The sequence below is a fragment of the Chlorocebus sabaeus genome, chromosome 5 (assembly GCF_047675955.1).
Source record: "Chlorocebus sabaeus isolate Y175 chromosome 5, mChlSab1.0.hap1, whole genome shotgun sequence".
Lineage (NCBI taxonomy): Eukaryota > Metazoa > Chordata > Mammalia > Primates > Cercopithecidae > Chlorocebus > Chlorocebus sabaeus.
The window spans coordinates 66,910,030-66,926,033 of NC_132908.1; positions in this window are offsets into that span (position 1 = coordinate 66,910,030).

Below are 16,004 nucleotides of genomic sequence, written 5' to 3' on the forward strand. Positions count from 1 at the left end.
TCTACCACGGGGGTTCCCAACCCCTGAGCCACAGACCATTGTGGGTCCATGGTCTGTTAGGAACTGGCCTGCACAGCAGGAGGTGAGCAGCAGTTGAGTAAGTGAAACTCCATCTGTATTTACAGCTGCTGCCCATTGCTGACATTAGCACCTGAGCTCTGCCTCCTGTCAGATTAGCAGCCTCCTTAGATTCTCAGATGGGAGCATGAACCCAATTGTGAATTGCGCGTGTGTGGGATCTAGGTTGCACGCCCCTTATAAGAATCTAATGTCTGATGATCTGAGGTGGAACAGTTTCATCCCAAAACCATACCCCCATCCCAGTCTGTGGAAAAATCGTCTTCCATGAAATCAACCGGTCCCTGGTGCCAAAAAGGTTGGGGACCACTGGCTTACAAGATACTCTATTCCCAGCTTTAGTTGTCTTGCCCAAAACATAGAATTAACTACTCTACTAGCTGCGTTTGTTCTTTTGGTGTAAAAAAAATGATTTCAATTCAAAACATGGGGTTCTGTCAAAATAGCACGCTGAATTCATGATTTGATCACATCTCTGCTCCAAATAAAGAAACAAACTACAAGAAGAGAAAAAACAAAAGAACGGGTTCAAAAACAAGATAAAGAATTCCACAGGCCAGAAACAGAGCAAAAGCACAAAACGTGGGGCGAGAATGAAGCTGTGGGCTTGTTGCCTGCTTGCATTGCCTGGCAATGGGGCTGAGAGTTCAGCTGCTGCGGGCTGAAGGGGTCTGAATAAACTCCAGCATAGAGGGGACAGGGCCAGCTCACTGTTTCCTCCCGTTTCATGCAAACCAGCAGAGACGAAGGCAAACTGCCGCTGCTGTGTACCTGGGCTATGGCTTTGAGAACAAACGACTAAGGAGATGGAAACTCACCTAGCCAAACCCACTTCATGGGTTCTGAACAGGGTCTGTGTGATCTTCCTAGGTCACCCAGGCCAGGGTCCCAAACTGCCATTTGAAGATCAGCCCCTGGAAGTGTGGGTGCCCAGAAGCACAGGAACAGGTAGCTGCAGAGGCATTAGGCAGGGAAGAGTATGGGAGCACAGGAGAGCCGGCGAAGGAGCAGCTCCCCCGTGAACATCTTTGCCTTCTCCATGGAAGACACCACAGGAGTGGTTCTCTCACCTGCTGGCCTTTGCTGGAAAGGGATTGGGTGGCAAGTGGGCCTTTTCACTGAGGCCCCAGATGTGACTGTTCGGGGCTGTCTATTCCAGGGTGGCTGGTTTCTCTAGAGATGACTCCTCCGGTCTCCCGCCTGGGGAGGAGGACGTGCCTGAGACAGGGTACACCTGCGTGTAGATTTCCTGGGAACAGACAGCAGGAAGGAACCGAGCTTTCAGAGCCGAGGCCCCTAGCCTTACCTTTTCTCCTGCTTTCCTGCCCTGCTCCTTCTCCCTGCCTGCAGCTTGGACTCAGGTCTTCAGTCCTGGAGCTTGACTCCATCTCTCATCTCCTGCAGCTGGGAGTGGGCAGGTAGCCAGGCCGTGTGGGGCTTGGAGAGGACCTGGGTGTCCCACCCTTTTGTAGAGAAACTTGTAGCTACCTCAGTTTTCAGCTCTCTACCTCACTCCTGCTTCCTGCTGCCCCCAAGTTCTCAGTCTCTTGCGAGCTTTGCAGGGCTCATTTTCTTTTTCTTTTTCTTTTTTTCTTTTTTTTTTTTTTTTTTTTCTTTTTTTTTGAGACAGGGCATCCAGGCTGGAGTGCAGTGGCACGATCAAGGCTCACTGCAGCCTTGACATCCCGGGCTCAGGTGATCCTCCCATCTCAACCTACTGAGTGGTTGGGACTACCCAGCTAATTTTTAAATGTTTTGTAGAGACGGTTTTTTGCCATGTTGCCCAGGCTGGCCTCAAACTCCTGAGCTCAAGCAATCCTCCTGAGTTGGCCTCCCAAAGTTCTGGGATTACAGGTGCGAGACACCACACCCTGCCTTTTTTTTTTTTTTTTTTTTTTGAGACAGGGTCTCCCTCATTTGCCCAGGCTGAGTGCAGTGGTGGTGCCATCACAGCTCACTGCAGCCTTGACCTTCTGGGCTCAAGCGACCTTCCTGCCTCAGCCTCCTGAGTAGCTGGGACCACAGGCACACCCCACCGTGCCTGGCTATTTTTTTTATTTTTTGTAGAGACGAAGTCTCACTATGTTGCCCAGGCTGCTCTCAAACTCCTGGTCTCAAGTGATCTTCCTGCCTCAGCCTCCCAAAGTACTGGGATTGCAGGCGTGAGCCACTGCACCTGGCCTGTTTTTTGTTTTGTTTTGTTTTATTATACTTTAAGTTCTAGGGTACAAAATAATTTTGGGCGGGACGCAGTGGCTCAAGCCTATAATCCCAGCACTTTGAAAGGCTGAGGCAGGCAGACCACGAGGTCAGGAGTTCAAGACTAGCCTGGCCAACATGGTGAAACCCCGTTCCTACTAAAAATACAAAAACTAGCTGGGCGTGGTGGCAGGCGCCTGTAATCCCAGCTACTCAGGAGGCTGAGGCAGGATAATTGCTTGAACCCAGGAGGTGGAGGTTGCAGTGAGCCAAGATTATGCCACTGTACTCCAGCCTGGGTGACAGAGCAAGATTCTGTCTCAAAATTAAATAAATACACACTTTTGGGGCTCTAGTAAGAAGAGATGCTTGATCTGCTCTCTGTTAGCTTCCTCTCCTTTGATAGATGCGCCTGGGGGCAGAAGAGGGACAGCTTGCAGATGGCAGCCTGTGCATAGAGGCCCTGAAGGGGCTTGTCTGCTTTTATTATACTGACTTTCAACTAACCTTGCTGCTGCCTCTTCCTTTCTCAGTCCTGAGCCTTTCCAGGTTCTGCAGGGCTCACCAGAGCCCTCCTTGGCTAAGCTCTTTCTGCCTGAATTCTTGGCGAGGGCTCCCTCTGCCTGGCCATTCCTCCTGCCTGACACCACCTAGAAATGTGTTGAACTCTCTGGTCCACCTCTCAGATGCTACCCCTCAGATTGGGCGAACTGGGTAGAGCAAAATGGAAAAATTTTAATATTCCTTCACTGCCATTCTGATGGGGTCTTGGGGGGAAGAAAACAGAAACACATTTCGGAATGCAGTTCTTGCTCATTAGCTAAGATGTTTTTGTTTTTGTTTTTTTGAGACAGGGTCTGACTCTGTCGCCCAGGCTGGAGTGCAGTGGCATGATCTCAGCTCACTGCAATCTCCACCTCCCAGGTTCAAGCGATTCTCCTGCCTCGGCCTCCCGAGTAGCAGGGACTACAGACGCCCGCCAGTATGCCCAGCTAATTTTTGTATTTTTAGTAGAGATGGGGTTTCACCATTGTGTCCAGGCTGGTCTTGAACTCCGGACCTCAGGTGACCCGCCCATCTCAGCCTCCCAAAGTGGGATTACAGGTGTGAAACACCGCACCCAGATCATCAGCCAAGATGAACCTCATTGCGCCCACTTCCCCAAGAGCACTGACTGGTTTCCTTATGCTGGGAGAGGGTGGAAGGTGAAGGGCATGGGATGGAGGTAGGTGGATGAAGTGGGGCGGGGGAAGGGGAGTAGGTGGGATGGTTTTGCTTTGCTTTCTTATCTCCAAAGCCAGTGGTGGCAATAGGTAGTCCTGTTTATAAACAAGAGGGTGGCCAGGCATGGTGGCTCACGCCTGTAATCCCAGCACTTTGGGAGTCGGAGGCAGGTGGATCACCTGAGGTCAGGAATTTGAGACCAGCCTGGCCAACATGGTGAAACCTCATCTCTACTAAAAATAAAAAAAAATAGCCAGGCATGGTGCTGGGCACCTGTAGTCCCAGCTACTCAGGAGGCTGAGGCAGGAGGATCGCTTGAACCTAGGAGGCGGAGGTTGCAGTGAGCCAAGATTGTGCCACTGCACTCCAGCCTGTGTGGCAGAGTGAGACTCTGTCAAAAAAAAAAAAAAAAAAAAAGAAAGGGGGAATTTTTTACTTCTGCATTTTCCACTAACAGTATTCTCATTCTAAGACATTAATTAGGCACCAAATTCAGAAAACCCCACTGTATTCTATTCTTGATTACCCTGGTGAATTCTTCTTCCTATCTGTGTTAGTGTTTACCAGAAAGGGGGTTCTGATCCAGACTCCAAGAAAAGGTTCTCAGATCTCATGCAAGAAAGAATTCAGGGCGAGTCCCCAGAGTAAAGTGAAAGCAAGTTTATGAGAGAAGTAAAGAAACAAAAGGAATGGTTTTCCATAGAGCAGTGCTGAGCGCTGCTGATTGGCTATTTTTAGGGTTATTTCTTGATTAAATGCTAAATATGGGGTAGATTATTCATGAGTTTTCCAGGAAAGGGGTGGGAATTTCCCTTTTCTATCATGCACGGTCACTTCTGGACATGGCTATGGCCTTTGTAAGCTGTCCTATGCTGGTAGAAGTGTCTTTTAGTATGCAAATGTAATACAATTCGCGTATTATGAGCAGTGTGGATGACCAGAGGTCGCTTTGGTCGCCATCTTGGTTTTGGTGGGCTTGGGCTGGCTTCTTTACCGCACCCTGTTTTATCAGCTGGGTCTTTATGACCTGTGTTTTGTGATACCAGTCTTGCTAACCTCTGTCCTGTGACTGAGAATGCCTAACCTCCTGGGAATGCAGCTCAGCAGATCTCATCCTCATTTTATCCAGCCCCTGTTCAAGATGGAGTCACTCTGGTTCGCACACCTTCTGACAGTAGGGGAACCTTTTTTTTTTTTTTTTTTTTGAGATAGAGTTTTGCTCTTGTTACCCAGGCCAGAGTGCAATGGTGCGATCTCGGCTCACTGCAACCTCCACCTCCTGGGTTCAAGCGTGTCTCCTGCCTCAGTCTCCCAGGTAGCTGGGATTACAGGCACCCACCACAACGCCCAGCTGATTTTTGTATTTTTGGTAGAGATGGGGTTTCACCATATTGGCCAGGCTGGTCTCAAACTCCTGACCTCTGGTGACCCACCCGCCTCAGCCTCCCAAAGTGCTGGGATTACAGCTGTGAGCCACTGTGCCTGGCCTAGTAGGTGGACTTCTTAAGTGGCCTCCAGTGCTCCCCTCCTGGTATTCCCACCTTCACGGTGAAAACCCCTCCCCTTGAGAGTGGACTGCCCTAGTGACTTGCTTCTACCCAGTGGAACATGGCCCAGGTGATGGGATGTCACTTCTGTGATTCAGCTGCAATCTGTCTCACTGACTGTCCCCTTGCCTGCTGGCCTGTGTGCTCTGATGGCGCAAGCTGCTGTGCTGGAGAGGCCCACGTGGCAAGGGACTGAAGGCAGCCTTATGTCAACAGCTAGCAAGGAACTGAGGCCCTTAGGCCCACAGCCCACGAGGAACTGAATCCTGCCAACAGCCATGTGAGCTTGGAGCTGGATCCTTCTGTTGCTGAGCTGGAGGTGACTACAGCCCAGCGGACACCCCGACTGCAGCCGGTGAGGAAGTCAAAGCAGAGACCCAGGCGAGCCATGCCTGGACCCCTGAGCCACAGAAACTGTGAGATAACCAACACGTGTTGTAAGCAGCTAACTGTTACGGTAATTTTCTAGGCAGCCATAGGTAACCAGTACACCATCCTAGGTCAGATTAAATGTCCTCAGATTAGCATCCCTTCCATTGCCTGCTTCCTGAATGTGGCCATGATTTTTAATACATGAAAGAGCCATGGCAGGGAGATTATCTGTAAATCAACAAAAATCGTACCAGGAACACAGGCCGATTGCCCGTCTTCCTCTGGGAAGTGGCAGTAATTGTAATCCCTCCCCGAGACCCCAGTTTCCAGCCTGACAACATTTGCCCGGCAGTGCCAATGGTCTTGGGGCCCTCAGGTCTGGCCCTGTCTGCGACGGCGGCTCTCTGCCTTGAGATGTCGTTAGTTCTTGTCTGGGCCTCCAGCCAAACATAGTTGGCAAGAATCATGTCCAGTCTCTCAAGGACAATTTTGGGGCCGTTTCCTGTGTAATTATAGGGTGAGCAGCAGGGTAGATGGTGCTATTACAGCAGCAAATTAGCCTGAAGGGCGGCCTCTGCAGCTCTAGGACTCCCACGGAGGCTGGCTCAGGGCAAAGCTCTCGCCTCCCTGACGGCCTCCCATGAGTATCTGGGGCCTGGTGGGCTGTGGGTGCAGAAGCAGTGCTGCTTCTGGGAGGATATCCATTTTACCCCCAAACCTTTGGATTTTATTTTGTGTTATTTATTTTTGAGACAGGGTCTTGCTCTGTTGCCCAGGCTGGAGTGTAGTGGTACGATCTAGGCTCACTGTAGCCTCAAACTCCTGGGCTCAAGCGATCCTCCCACCTCAGCCTCCCGAGTAGCTGGGACTAGAGGCACATGCCACCATGCCTGGCTAATTTTGTCTTGTTTTTTTGAGACAGGGTCTCACTTTGTCACCCAGGCTGCAGTGCACCCGGCTAATTAAAAACATTTTTTGTGTGTGTGAAAACAAGGGTCTCACTATGTTGCCCAGGTTGGTCTCAAACTCCTGGCCTCAAGGGATCCTCCTGCCTTGGCCTTCCAAAATGCTGGGATTATAGGTGTGAGCCACTGCGCCTGATCTGAATGTCCGGATTTTATAGTCAAGATCTGCCAACTCTCTGTAATTGGTCCACACTGGTTAAAATCTGGAATGTCTGTGTGTGGGGTACATGAGAAGTAGCCTGAGTGGTAAATGTTGACTGTTAACCTGTCCCTGCACTCCATACGTGGTACTCACCCCTAAACATCAGCTTTCTGCCAAGGGGCACAGGATGCCTCTTGATAAATATATGGCAGAGAAGAGTGCAAGAGAAAGAGTCTACTTTAGATAGGATTTTAGGGAAAGCATCTGAAAAAGGTGTTTCAGCCTAATGACCTGAAAGGTAAGAAGGAACCAGAGGGCTAGACATGGGGGCTCACGCCTGTCATCCCAGCACTTTGGGAGGCTGAGGGGGGTGGATCACCTGTGGTCAGGAGTTTGAGACCAGCCTGGCCAACATGATGACACCCTGTCTCTACTAAAAATACAAAAATTAGCCAGGCACGGTGGTGGGTGCCTGTAATCCCAGCTGCTCGGGACGCTGAGGCAGGAGAATTGCTTGAACCTGGGAGGTAGAGGTTGCAGTGAGCCAAGATCGTGCCACTGTACTCTAGCCTGAGTGACAGAGTGAGACTGTCTCAAAAAAAAAAAAAAATAATAATAATAATAAGGAGCCAGTCAAGTAAAGAGCTGGAGGAGGAATGTCCAGAGTTAGAAGCATCCAGTGCAGCCATCTGAGTGGGAAGGAGGCTGACCTGTTCTGAGAGTGGGTTGAGGCTGGGGTGACTGAGCAGGGGCAGCATAAGAGGAGACCCATAGGTTGGCACAGGTCCAGGTCATGCAGGGACCCATGAGCCCTGATGAAGAGCTTCAGTTTTCATTCTAACAGCAGTGGGAAGCCACAGGCTCAGGCACAGGACAGGTGTGCCCCGAGGTACACCTGAGAAAGATCACCCCAAAGGCAGCATGGAGCGTGGGTCCCCTGGAGCTGGAGGGGATGCAGGGAGGGTGGTTAGGAGGCACCATGGATATCCAGGAGAGGCAATGGCTTTGGGTTAGGTGTTGACTTCATACGGAGTAGAAAATGGAAAGACTCATGCTGTCTTTGGGGTGCAATTGACATGATTTTGCCAGTGGACTGGAAATGGTGCATGAGAGAAAGAGCAAAGTCAAGGATGACGTCTTCATTTTTGGCTTGAGAAACTGGGAAGAGGATGATACCATTTAATCTGATGCAAAAGACTGGAGCAGGGGAGCTGCAGGGGCCAGGGATGAATACTTTCTGGAGGAAACAAAGTTGAATTCCTCTCTCTTACCATAAACAAGGTGAAAGTTTTATAAAAGTCTTAACCTACAAGGGCAAAGAGAACATAAGAGGACTTGGTGGCAGATGAGGATGGCTAACATAGTTTTACAAGGCAGATAGCAGGTGGAGGATTGTAATTGATCAAGCAGAGCCGGAAGCTGCACTGCAGGGGAGGCCGATGAGAAATGAGCCACTCTGTCTAGTAGACCACTTGAGTTAGGGTTTGGGGGCAGCAAGAAGGCAAGGGTGATACTAGGGCCTAAAAACAACTGGAGTAGGCCGGGCGCAGTGGCTTATGCCTGTAATCCCAGCACTTTGGGAGGCTGAGGTGGGCGGATCATGAAGTCAGGAGTTTGAGACCAGCCTGGCCAACATGGTGAAATCCCATCTCTACTACAAATAATTAGCTGGGCATGGTGGTGTGCACCTGTAGTCCAAACTACTCAGGAGGCTGAGGCAGGAGAATCACTTGAACCTGGGAGGGGGAGGTTGCAATGAGCTGAGATTGTGCTACCGTACTCCAGCCTAGGCAACAGAGCAAGACTCCATCTCAAAACAAAAACAAGTGGAGTAGTTAAGCATCCGCATACAGAGGAGTTGGACACCCACCTCCCCTCCCAGACCCCATGCAACTCAGCTACTGCCCGTTCCCCGACTGCTGCAGACCAGAAGTGTATTCAGGCTCAAGGCTTGGGGATTTGAGGGACAACAGAAGGCTGGGGAGGTGCAGAGCTGAAAATTGTCAGATAAACAGAAGTCTTGCAACTTGAAGTGGAGGCTGGGTGCGGTGGCTCACACCTGTAATCCTAGCACTTGGGAGTCTAAGGTGGGGAGACCAGCCCGGGCAACAGAGCAAGACACTCGTCTCGACAGAAAACTAGCTGGGTATGGTAGTGCACGTCTGTAGTTCCATCTACTTGGGAGTCTGAGGTGGGAGCGTCGCTTGAACCCGGGAGGTCGAGCTGCAGGGAGCTATGATCGTACCACCGCACCCTCAGCCTGGGTGACAGAGTGAGACCCGTCTCTCAAAAAGCAAAAATAAAAAAGAAACTTGAAGTGAATGAAAAGATGTAATGTGAAAGGTGAAAATATAAAGCTAATGATGTGTAAGTATGAGAATAGATTTGGGACTTTAAGCTGGGGAAGGGCTTCTTAAGTGTGATTCACAAAGCACTAACCATAGGGGAGAATGGATCGATTTGTCTACATCAAAATAGAGGATTTCTGTTCCACAAAGCTCCCCAAAGATAAAGTAACAGACAGATGGGACTGACTGAAAAGAGCTGTCACAAAAAACCGAAACAGGAGTTGTTTCCTGAATATTCAAAGGATGTCTGAAAATCAACAAGAAAAAGAAAAGAAACTCAATAGAAAAAAAGATGAGCAAAAGACAGAAGTAGCAATTCACAGAAGGGACAATAGACATGGCCATGGGGAGAAGCTCTATCAGAATAACTTCAGAATACTATTGCTCTCCTAAGATCTATAAAAATTGGGAAGTTGGATCATGCGCAGTGTTAGGTTGGCAAGCATATTAGTAAGGACTGTCACAATCACACTGACACGGGATATACTGTGTGCAGGCTCTGCTCCAAGCCCTTATAAGTAATACTTTGTGTTATTTTCCTAACAAATCTATGAAGCAGGTAGTAATAAAACTATTCCCATTTTGCAGATGAGAAAATGGAGATAGAGATTTGTCTTTTTTGCTCTGTCACCCAGGCTGGTGTGCTATGGTGTGATCTCGGCTCACTGCAACCTCTGCCTCCCAAGTTCAAGCGATTCTGCCTCAGCCTTCCCAGTAGCTGGGATTACAAGCACGCATGCTGGCTAATTTTTTTGTATTTTTAGTAGAGACGGGGTTTCACCATGTTGACCAGCCTGGTCTCGAACTCCTAACCTCAGGTGATACCCCCACCTCAGCCTCCTTCAGTGCTGGGATTACAGATGTGACCCCACCACGCCTGGCCAAATAGCCTTAACAGCTAGTAGTTTATACATCTTGGATTCCAAGTCAAGCAATCTGACTTGAGCCCACACTTTAAGCTGCTAAAATATACTGTGGTTTCAGACACGGTAACCTCATGCACCGTGAGTAGGAGCATAAGGACTGCAGCCACTCTAGCGTGCAACCTGGCTGTACTTAAGAGACATGAACTATGCTTATATTCTATGTTCCTGCAAACTCCTGGACATGGACTCCATAGAAACTCTTACTCAGGTCCTTATGAGGACATGTGGTAGCTTTGTTTGTGGTGGTGGAGAACTGGAAGTAACCCAGGTGTCCATCACTAGGAGGTAGGTAAGTAAACCAAGGTGGCTGATTACAATGTATCCCCACCTTAGTGGACTAGCAGGGTAGGCAAAGTTACGTCATCGTGATGACAAACAGCCCTCCAATCTCAGTGGCTGAACACAAGTTTTATTTCCAGCTTACATCAAATCAAATGCAAGGCACGTGTTTCTCTAGGACATCTCTTCTCTGTAAAGGGACTCAGCAGTCAGGCTGCACCCTGTGTGACTTGCCATCTCAACATGTCCCTCCTCTATCGCCCAGGCAGGGGGTGAGAGAGACAGAAGGGGCTTTTCACTTTCTCAGTCTCATTCTCTCATCAGGCTGGCATGCAGTGGCACGATCTCGGCTCACTGCAACCTCCGACTCCCTGGTTCAAGTGATTCTCCTGCCTCAGCCTCCCAAGTAGCTGGGATTACAGGCACGCACCACCACTCCCAGCTAATTTTTGTATTTTTAGTAGAGACGAGGTTTCACCATGTTGGCCTGGATGGTCTCGATCTCCTGGGTGGTGATCCGCCCCCCACTTGCCTCCCAGAGCGCTGGGATTATAGGCGTGAGGCACCACGCCCGGCCTGCTTATATTTTTTCATTGTCCGGGACTCATCTCGTTGCCTTCTCTGGAGCAAAAGGGGTGGCAAGTGTAGTCTGCAGTATGTCCAGGAAAGAGGAATGTGGAACAGGATTTGGGAACACATAGTATTGTTGCTGCCACAAGCAGTTACAAGCTATGAACTGAATGAATCTATACATACAGCCATGAAGACAGGTCTTTAAACATAGTTTTAAGTTTTATAAAAAGGTAGGAAAGAATGAAATTAAAGGGAAACTTACAGAAATTAAAACACATGCACATAGAACGTTACGCTGCATGGGCCAGGTGTGGTGGTTCACGCCTGTAATCCCAGCACTTTGGGAGGCCTCAGGGCAGATCACCTGAGGTCAAGAGTTCTAGAACATTACGCTGCATGTTCTTTGCGGATCCGTCCATATCTAAGGACGTTTATTAAACACATTGAAGTGGCTATAGCTTATGTGTGTGAGAAGGATGGGTGGTTAGAATTTTGGGGAAATCAGGTAAAAAATACCAAAGAAAGGACACGTTTGATGATGATGGTGATGATGATGGCAGTCATGAACTGAGGATTAAGAGTCTTGCCACTCTCTACATTTGAGGTTCTTCCTCCAGCCATGTAACTCTGGCACTGGAATAGAATGAGGAGGAGGGGGAAGGTGAGAAAGTAGGCAGAAAGAGCTGTTGGGCAACTGTAGCAGCAGAACAGAAAGGAGATGAACGTTTGCACATAGGCAGGGGCGGGAGGAATGCAGAGGGGCAGGTGTCAGAGAGGGTCCACGTGGTAGAACCCACAGGACCTGGTGGCTGAATGCAGCAGCTGAGGCTGAGCAGGGCGGCCAGTATGACTCCTGTGTTCTGGTGGCGTGTGGTGGCGTGACCAGCCAGGGTCTGGAAGAAAGAGGAGGAATGAGTATTGGAATCAGAGGCATCAGGTAACGATGCGGGATTCTTTAAAATATAAGACACAGGTTGAGTCAAATGCAGGTCTAGAGAAAATGGAGCCCAAGGGGCTCGGGAGGCTCTAGGAAGCGGGTAAGAGTACCGTGATAGAAGTGCCAGGGATCAAGCCAGGGAGGTGACGTCATACGGTCTGGCTGTGTCCCCATCCAAATCTCATCTTGAATCGTAGCTCCCGCAATTCCTACATGTCATTGGAGGGACCCAGTGGGAGGCAACTGAATCATGGGGACGGGTCTCTTCCATGCTGTTCTCATGACAGTGAATAAGGTTCACAAGATCTGACGGTTTCATAAAGAAGAGTTCCCATGCACAAGTTCTCTCTTGCCTTCTGCCATGATTGTGAGGCCTCCCCAGGCACTTGAACTGTGAGTCCATTAATCCTCTTTTTCTTTATAAATTATCCAGTCTTAAGTACGTCTTTGTCAGCAGTGTGAAAACGGACTAATACATAAGGGTTCAGAAGGGCCAACAGGATGGACAAAGAAGCCATTGGTGACTTTAGTGAGAGGTACTTTAGTGAAATGGTGGGGGGCAAAAGCCAGATTGCAGATGATTAAGGAAATGCCTGGAAGACAAAGAAGAGAAGGCAACAGACATAGGTGAGCCATTTGCTGAAGGTTAACTGGGAGAAGAAGGATGGAGGGAGGCTACAGCAGGGGCTGCAGGTGTGCAGCTGTAATATGGGAGGGAGCTGAGGTTTATATGCCGAGGGGTAAGAGGTGGGGATGGAGTCAGGATTGAAAATGAGGAAGAGAGGCCAGGTGCAGTAGCTCACGCTTGTAATCTCAGCACTTTGGGGGGCCGAGGCGGGCAGATGACGAGGTCAGGAGTTCGAGACCAGCCTGACCAACACAGTGAAACCCCATTTCTACTAAAAATACAAAAATTAGCAGGGTGTGTGGCGCACACCTATAATCCCAGCTACTTAGGAGGCTGAGGCAGGAGAATTGCTTGAACCTGGGAGGTGGAGGTTGCAGTGAGCCGAGATCGTGCCACTGCACTCCAGCCTGGGTGACAGAGCGAGACTCTATCTCAAAAAAAAAAAGAAAAGAAAATGAGGAAGAGGCCAGGTGCGGTGGCTCACGCCTGTAATCCCAGCACTTTGGGAGGCTGAGGTGGGCGGATCACCTGAAGTCAGGAGTTCAAGACCAGCCTGGCCCACATGGTGAAACCCCATCTCTACTAAAAATATAAAAATTAGCCGGGCATGGTGACCCATGCCTGTATTCCCAGCTACTTGGGAGGCTAAGGCAGGAGAATCTCGAGAACCTGGGAGGCAAAGGTTGCAGTGAGCCAAGACTGTACTCCCGCCTGGGCAACACAGAGTGACTCTGTCTCAAAAAAAAGAGAAGGCAGCCAGAGAGTACCTGGGTTCAACTGAAGTGCCAGCCTGCTCCAGTCAGAGAAGCACAATCTGTGAGAACAGGGAAAAGGAACCTAAGCTTCTGGAACCCGATCCTCTTGAATTCATGGTTTTATAGGTGTTATTAAAAAAAAAAAAAAAAGGCCGAGTATGGTGGCTCACACCTGTAATCCTGGCATTTTGAGAGGCCAAAACAGGAGGATTGCTTGAGCCCAGGAGTTCAAGACCAGCCTGGGCAACATAGGGAGACTCATCTCTATGAAAAATAAATAAATAAATGATTTTAAAATGGCACAAAAAAACAAAATAGATGCCTGGACTGTTAAAAAAAAATAATTGATAAGATTGATCTACATCAAAATAAATGTTCTCTAACTTTCATGTGGGCAGGAGCCATACGGAGACCATCTTAAAGACACAGATCCCCAGAGATTCTAATACCGCAGGTCTGGGGTTGGGCCCAGAAACCTGAATTTTTATTTTTTTTTTTAGACAGCGTTTCTGTCACTCAGGCTGGAGTACAGTGGCACAATCTCAGCTCACTGCAACCTCTGCCTCCTGGGTTCAATAGATTCTCCCGGTCTCAGCCTCCTGAGTAGCTGGGACCACAGGCGCGTGTCACCACGTCCGGCAGCTTTGTGTGTTTTGGTAGAGACTGGCTTTCACTGTATTGGCCAGGCTGGTTTTGAACTCCTGGCCTCAAGTGACCTGCCCGCCTTGGCCTCCCAAAGAGCTGGGATTACAGGCGTGAGCCACCGTACCTGGCCAGAAACCTGAATTTTTAACAAGCATCATAGTGAAATCTGCTGTCATTGGTTCTGTGCTTTGAATAACTGCTAGAGAACGGCCAGCTGAGGTCCTAGTAAGTGGAAACGAATCACTCAACCAATCAGCACCACCCCCTTCTGGAAAAGTCCCAGGCATTTGACAAAGATTTGTCACCTACAACTGTCTGCCCCTGTGTGAAGAGGGCCACTTTGAATGAACCCCCAAGTCTTGGTTAGTTTTCTTGAAAAAAACAGAAACAGGTATAAAATGAAAACAACTGGGGATTAAGTAACAGTTATGAAGGCAGTGATATTTAAATAGGACTGGAAAGGGTGGGCTTGGAGCCAGGCTGCACAGGTTTGCAAAAGCCAATTGTTAAATGTTCAGAAATTTTGTGAGCTGGAGGCTAAAAGCAACCATTGCTAAAAATTAAATTGTATAAACTTACAATTAAATAGATTATATTAAGAAAATATTTTTCTTTTCTTTTTTTTTTTTTTGACACCGAGTCCCATTCTGTTGCCCAGTGGTACGATCTTGGCTCACTGCAACCTCTGCCTCCTGGGTTCAAACAATTCTTCTGCCTCAGCCTCCCAAGTAGCTGGGATTACAGGCCCATGCCACTATGCCCGGCTAGTTTTTTTAGTTTTAGTAGAGACAAGGTTTCCCCATGTTTTGCCAGGCTGCTCTCAAATTCCTGACCTCAGGTGATCCGCCTGCCTTGGCCTTCCAGAGTGCTTGGATTAGAGGCGTGAGTCATCATGCCGGCTCTACTTTCTTTACTACATTTTACTATCAGGTGTGCTCCTAAGGTTATTTTTGTCTATCTTATCTGTAAGGTAGAAATACTGTATAGCACTGTGCTTTTGCGCCTCTCCTCCCAACTCAGGTTGTTGTGAAATCAGCCACCGTGGAAGTATTTATACCAGGGAAATTAGGAAAGGCTTACAAATCAATGCCCCTCATCCCTTTTTTGGAGAACTGATTGTTACATGTTTACCAGCACACCACTGAGTAGGATCCTTAAAGTAATTAGGAGGCTGGACACGGGGGCTCATGCCTGTAATCCCAGCACTTTGGGAGGCCGAGGCAGGAGGACTGCTTGAGCCCAGGAGTTCAAGACCAGCCTGGGCAACAAGGTGAGAACCTGTCTCTGCAAAAAAGTTAAAAAATTACCTGGGTGTGGTGGCTCGTGCCTGCCGTCTCAGCTACTCAGGAGGCTGAGGCAGGAGGATCGCTTGAGCCCAGTAGGTTGAGGCTGCAATGAGCTGTGATCGCATCACGGCACTCCAGCGTGAGCGACAGAGCAAGACCCAGTCTCAAAAAAAAAAAAAAAAAAAAAAAAAAAAAAAAAAAAAAAAAAAATTAGAAGAGTAATACCAGCAGTGAGGAAAATTGAAGCACGAACTATCTACTTGTGTTCATCCCCCAGCAGCAGTGTGTAAAAGGACGTAAGGGTGGAGGTGTGGAGGCTTAACCCAGTCTTTTTGTACTCATAGTCTCTTCAAATTCCTTCACAATTTTGCCTGGGTGGCTTCAGCCGAAAGCAGAAATGGCAGGAAGTAATTGGGGCAGATTCCCAAATCTATGCCCAACTGGGAATCAAATTTTTCTCGACAAGAGATGAGATGAGCTGAGTGAATGACGCCATCTAGTGACGAAGGAACAGATTGGCTCCAAAGAGCAACGATTAGCAAAAGATTCCTCTTGATCTGGGCGCTAGAAACACGACTTCCAGTTTCTTCTTTCCTTCTCTTCACATATTTTCTTTCCTCACTTCCATGTCTGTACTGAGTCAATTCTTATTTACTCCGCCAATAAAAACAGACTTGACTTTTTTTTTTTTTTTTTTTGAGACGGAGTCTTGCTCTGTAGCCCGGGCTGGACTGCAGTGGCCGGATCTCAGCTCACTGCAAGCTCCGCCTCCCGGGTTTACGCCATTCTCCTGCCTCAGCCTCCGGAGTAGCTGGGACTACAGGCGCCCGCCACCTCGCCCGGCTAGTTTTTTGTATTTTTAGTAGAGACGGGGTTTCACCGTATTAGCCAGGATGGTCTCGATCTCCTGACCTCGTGATCCGCCCGTCTCGGCCTCCCAAAGTGCTGGGATTACAGGCTTGAGCCACCGCGCCCGGCCCAGACTTGACTTTTTGTTTTTTGAGACAGAGTCTTGCTCTTTCACCAGGCTGGAGTGCAGTGGCACGACTCACTGCAACCTCCGCCTCCCGGGTTCAAGCAATTCTCCTGCCTCAGCCTCC